General features: G+C 35.1%; 1 protein-coding gene across 1 annotated transcript in view; it reads right to left on the reverse strand.

Moving 5' to 3' along the window:
* The window catches only part of LOC126249255 (voltage-dependent calcium channel type A subunit alpha-1-like), a 125,982-nt gene extending 119,610 nt beyond the window's left edge, over positions 1–6,372 (reverse strand). The window contains exon 1 of the mRNA XM_049950910.1: positions 6,274–6,372. The gene's annotated coding sequence lies outside the window, so the exon portion shown is untranslated. The remainder of the gene's footprint in view (positions 1–6,273) is intronic.
* Between the last annotated feature and the right edge of the window lie 244 nt (positions 6,373–6,616).

Raw genomic sequence — 6,616 nt, forward strand, 5'->3', positions numbered from 1 at the left:
TCCTACCATTCTGGGCGATACATTTTCTTTTTCAGGTAGTATGTATTTGTTCATGTTAACCCCAAATGTAAAAAAAACGTGATGTCCAGATTAAAGTATTCAAAATCAGCTTATACATTTTCACTTGAATAAAGTTGTCACTATCCTTTTAAGTCTCATAGTAATTCATGCCATTTTGCATCAAGAACATTTTGCCTTCCACATGCAACAGCCACTGAGCACTGCAATGTTGTATTTGAACACAAAAACAAAGTTGTACACTTCATTGGTGGAGTTACCACATATCACACATTACAACAGTGGCAGAGCATTTCTATGGTAACTACGCTCCAGCACAGTTGTGCATAGAGTACATCTATTAATGCAGCTTCTTTTAAAACTCTTAACTGACAATAATGAAGATTATTTTTTAGTAACAATGTATGATGTTGCCAATTATAGTTCAAGTTGTACTCCCATGTTTTCTCTGCTAAAATAGTCTCAATTGCAGCATCGTGCTGCTGACATTATTGTGCTGAAATTACTAATCAGACAACAATTAAAATCCACCTGTAATTAAAGAATGACTGTATCTTTAATTTGTGCTAATGAAACTATTCACATAATTATTAGCAAGGTTCTACATCTCTTCAACGTTAACACTTAAAAAAATGATCATAAAACACCTTATCTTGTAAATATTTCCACATACATTATCTTTTCTCAACCGAAATATCTTGTGCACATACGAAAAAAGGTAGACATTTTCACAATCCCACAGAGGTACAATACACCAATGTTCATAGTTTACTGTAGCCAGTATAGGAGCTCAAATCCATGGATCAACCTTTGTGAAATAGATAATAACACAGAGCAACTTAAAATTAGTTGAAGTTAACTAACTGTTGATCAGTTAAGGGTTTTTTCTGAATTGTCAATATGTAGGATGATGCAGGTGTAATATTCAGTCATTTATGCGATGTAATGTCCCAGATTGCACTTCATACAACTTGTATCATAATTATTATTCATATATGTAACTTATTTTATTATGGTTTACTAAATAAAGCATTTTACATTGTACAGATCTTTTTTCCATGGTATACTCCACGCAATTCATCAGAATGCTTATTGACAGAACCATCTCCTCCTATTGTTTACATTTCCTTCTGATTGTAAGCCCAGAATTATAAAGGCATTTGATGTATTTTTCTCCAGCAGCCAAAGACTTTGAAACCTGTAATCTATTGTGGTCTCCATAAATGCATTAAGAATCACTAAGTCACTGTATGTATCAAGGTTATTTCTTACAAACTATTTTATTTGTGCAAAATAAATAGCTTGTAACAGATATACATACAACTGGCATGCAGTTTTCTTTGATGTGACAATATTGATCCACCTAACTAGCAATTTCTGAAATGATGAAGTTTAATGCAACAGAAATCCCACTGCTGAAATTCCACACAAATTACAAAATGGTCAAAACCTAACTGCAAGGTTACATGACCCATAAAACCTCCTATGGCTATATCATCTTTTACATTATTGATGTTGGTGACAGCAGGCTAGCACATTGTTCAACAATATTCCACATCTTAATTGCATTACCAAGCATTCTCATATGACCAATTGACCAACTTAAATGGTAAATTGTTCTACACCCTTATGCAAAGAACATAGGCCTGTCCTCATTGGAATTTTAAGAGTAAACACTAAGTAAAATTTAGAATATTAAGATGTGGTTGTTGACTGCAGGTTTCATTTCATTCTCATAATTCTAAGATGTAGGATCAATAACATTATATTCCAGTGAAACTGTATTTCTTTCCCAATGCAATATCACTAAAATTGTTTGGTATTGAAGGAAAATGGTCTATGACAGAGCTTCAAATTCAGTGACATATTCACTGACGTCCTTTAGTGGTTGTCAGTAATAGCTACAGAAATGAACAGTCCACTTTTCTAAGAAGTGAAATCAGTATAAATAAATAGTGGACCTACACTTTGTTGCTCATAAAGCTTTTGAAGTTAAGAGTCTTTTTTTTTACGCTCCAGTTGGAATGCTACATACCATGAATCAAATGGAAAGGCAAATGAAAAAATGTAAACAAATCAGCTGAAATATATTTAATATGAAAAATAAAATGAAACCCCCTAATATTGCTTCATTATCAATGAAAACTAGAAGTTGTTTTGCACTCTTTTAAACAACTGTTCCTTAAAAGATTCTAGCAGATTACAGTTGTATGCTAGTCCAGGTCTCATTGTCAGATATTTGCCTTTCACAATACTTTTACCAACTGAACTATCAAAGCATGGCCTGGGACCTGACTCAAAGCTTTCATCAGAGAATACCTCTCTCTTACATTCAAACTGTACAGACAATCATCCTCCTTCATATCTTGTTTTGATGCAGAATCAGTATTCTTTAGGAGCAGCAACCGCACTTGCATTATAAAACCTATAATTTAATACCATGTTAGCATATTCACCATGCACAAAGTTGTAGAAGACCATTAGTAACAGTCATAACAACATGAAGTGTGAGGTTAAAGCTATTCAGATATTAGATTTCTGATATTTAGTGAATTTCTTTGACCTGAATTCACAAGATGAAGGATGACAGAAGGAAGATTTGGGTTGAATACTACGTCCATTCTGAGGTACTTAGAGTTGGAATACAAGTTAATAATGAGCAACAATGATGACTAATAATGAGCAACAACACTGCAGAAAATTCTATCTGGGGTCTTTTACAAAGAAACCATTCTGGCACTCACCTAAAGTGATTTAATGAAACTATGAGTAATACAAAAGCATGTCTGGTCAGACAAGGATTCAAATTCTACTCCTCAAGAATATGAATTCAATGTATTAACTGAAAGTTTTCAGAGAGGTCCTAATTCTACATTATGTTCTAATTTAAAGTAGAACTTAAGTTCCAAAATAATTCAGTAGTTGTTCTGCTGTTTGGAAATATAATTTCTTCAAGTTAAAAATGTCATGCACTAAACCAATATGGCATACATTAATGTTTAGTACCAATGCCATTTCATAGAAGTGCATTGATTGACAGTTACCTTTGTGTAGAGGAGAAAAATCACAAATTAATCTCATCTAAATGGTTAGATAGATTTACTACATCACCACATCAATGGCTTCAGCAGATACACAATACTATGTTTCACATAGGGTTTCATTTTCTAGTTCTCTGCAAAAACAACCATCTGGAATGACCTCAGTGTTAACATGATATTAAATGTTTAGCTCCAACTATTCTGTTTTGCTCCTGACATGATAACTATTTATCTCAACAATGGGACAGTGCTGTACAAGAGAGTGGAACATAGGGTCTGTATGCAGCCATGTTATCTTTCTTTGACAAATTTGTCAGTTCCCACATTTTCCTGCATTTCATGATTAACTCATATCCTGATGAAAGACAAATAGTATACATGTTTTTGCAAGTGCAGAGTGGGCTTCCTCAATGGTGCAGTTGTCAAATGGTCCACATATATCAAAGTGAAATGTATAAAATTACATTATTAGCCTTCCAGTCATGTTACATATGCTCTATGGTGTGACAGGGACTGCAAGGAGTTCAGCAGCAAAAACAGTGATTCATTAGGATGATGAAACATAAAAGCACAGTCATGGAGAAACATTGACTGACTAATGGCCTCCATATGCTTAGGGCCATTGGTGTGTATCATTACACTTGTGGCATTCATCCAGAAGATTGAAAATTACTACTTTTTGTATCTGCACAGGCAGGCCAACATCATGAACCTTCACTATCGGCACAAAATATTACTATACATGCTGACAGTAGCTTGACTATAAACCTTTGGAGCTTAAACCAGGAAGCGGAAATCAAACTCAGTATTTGAGTCAATCTACGGGGGAACAGAGAGCACTGCATATGAACAAGCATGGTGCAAACAAAATGCAACTGGTACAAATGACAGAATAAATTACTACATGGAAAACAGAGCCTGGCATGAAGCAAAGGCCAGCTCTGAGGTAGTTGATGTCCACATATTAACTGCCAGGCCAGGCCTATTAGTGTCAGAAGGTAAACATCTGGGTCTGTGGCTCTGCCCAGGCAATGCCTCACTCACACACACTGTGGCAGCATTGTGCACTATTCTGCTGTAATAACTATGCCAGCTAATCTGCTTCCATTTCAATATCCAATGGCAGTGATACTAAATCACTTAAACACAATGTGTATACGGTTTTAATTACTTTATTTAATTACTTGGCTACTTTAACAAACACACTGAAGATTTATTACAGCCTTCTGTTAGGATTCCTTTCCTTCCCTACCAACCTGTTACATCAACAAATTCCAAGACACCTCAATACCCCAGAGGAATTCAAATCAGTGCTACATTATTTTATAAAATCTCATAAACAGCTTAGTGGCATAGAGGTGGGAACAAATAATTCAGTGTTCAGAGGATCACCAAAAAAATAAAAAAAAAAAAATAGGAAATATTTATACAGAAGGACATTATAGATGTAAACATAAAGGGTAACATGTGTAACTAATTCTATTTCCCACAGCATGACAGACTTGATGGTCTCTATAATCTGTGCAATATGAATTATTCATCAAGAAATGACTGCAGTGAAATGGAAAGTTTGTTCTCAGACTCCTTAATCAAGTTTATCAAGCATAAATTATCTCTGAGTACTATTGCAGCCCTTTTCTATATAATAATAATGATGATGACAGTAAAAATGGGAAAACAAAACCTATAAAATCATCAAATTCACAAAAATACAGAAATGATGGGGACTATTTATCTTCAGAAAGCTCAACTTCCATTGCTGCCAATGTGACACATTAATATACATCACAATACTCCAACTTTTAGGAATTCCGGAGTAAGAGAGAGAAAGAACTTTGTTGCTCTTCCTCCATAATTCCTAAAACCTGGAGTGCTGTGATGTATATTAATGTGTCTCTCTTCCTCCTCCTACCAGGTAGCTCTGGCTCCCTATTAGATTTGTGTGTGTGTGTGTGTGTGTGTGTGTGTGTGTGTGTGTGTGAGTGGGGGGGGGGGGGGGGGGAGTGGGAGGTGGCTTGAATCCCACTGCCTTTTTTGGGTGACTTACATCCCACTGCCACACTGTCTGACCACCCTCAACCAGTCACTGCTCCTGAAGAATGAATGTTTTGTTCCAGAAGGTAGCAGTGCTCAAATCTATTTTTTTCTGTTCCTATCAGCAGTAACTAAAATACACCTGATATTAAGATATTCAGATGGTTCAAATGGCTCAGAGCACTGTGGGCCTTGACATCTGAGGTCATCAGTCCCCTATAACTTACAACTACTTAAACCTAACTAACCTAAGGACATCACACACATCCATGCCTGAGGCAGGATTCGAACCTGCGACCGTATCGGTCGCGCAGTTCCAGACTGAAGTGCCTAGAACCTCTTGGCCACACTATTAAGATATTCAATTAATGAAACAGTGTCATCTCAAATGCAGGTTAGGGGAATGGAGAAAGCAGTTCAACAAATTGTCAGGGGGCATCTCAGGTACGCCAAATTAAATTAACAACCACTGTGCAGGCAATATGTTCTTTTCAATAATCAAAGAGAATGAAGTCACTGACAAAACTATAAATTGCCATTGAGGCTTATGAGGTAAACAACTGTATGTAAAAGAACTGATGACATCATAATAAGTACAGTCAGTCACAGTTGGTGATATTGTCTTGTATAGGCTCTGTATATGGTGTGTATCCATTAATCTGGTATAAAACGGATTTTATGACAAAATACATTATTTAAAAAATCAAAGAGGGATATAAACAAATAAAACATAAGTTTTCCTAATCCTACATTGAATCTCCAAGTGGAAAATATTTGACAGAAGTCCAGTATATACCACCAATTCAGTTTTAGTTTCATACACTGACTTATTATACTATGGCACTTTCTCATGGTACACTGTGAATGCTGAAATTAACTTAAGAATCAGTAAGAGAAATTTATTTACAAATAAATAAAAATGTCTTCTTTCAAAAGTATAACATTTAGTCTCATTCTGTCTATCCAAATGTAACTATTGCAGGAAATGTAGTAGGATTTTAACTATCAGTAATAATGTCTAGGAAAGTACATTAACAGTTGTCTCATTTTACTTCGTATGTATTATTTCAAGTTGTACTGACTGGATATTCCCTATATAAATACAGATAATAAGAATTTATTTGCCAAAGTACAAGACACTGGAAAAAAGTATGCTTTAATAAAACAGAATTTTACTTACCGGGACACCAGCTGATTCGATCTGTCCAAACCTTGTTGTTCTCCAGCTTTCCAAAATCAGCAGGCCAGCATAGATCTTGCCAACTGTAAGCTTCCCTTTACCAAGTTCTGTGAAGAAAAATGTATGATTATGATTTATTAGTTAACTGAAGGACATTAATTTTATATTCAGGTTCCACAGAAATATGGGGGTAATGATGTTAAATTGTTAAATATATAGTAAAATTGTTGACATGAAGATAGCACACTTGCAACAGCAAAAAAGTTGGGTGTTTACAACAGTAAAGTACCTTTTGCCTTAGATGATTAATTAATGAAAGTAGACACTAAAATTCTGCACAAAT

Source organism: Schistocerca nitens, chromosome 3 (genome assembly GCF_023898315.1).
Source record: "Schistocerca nitens isolate TAMUIC-IGC-003100 chromosome 3, iqSchNite1.1, whole genome shotgun sequence".
Taxonomy (NCBI): Eukaryota; Metazoa; Arthropoda; class Insecta; order Orthoptera; family Acrididae; genus Schistocerca; species Schistocerca nitens.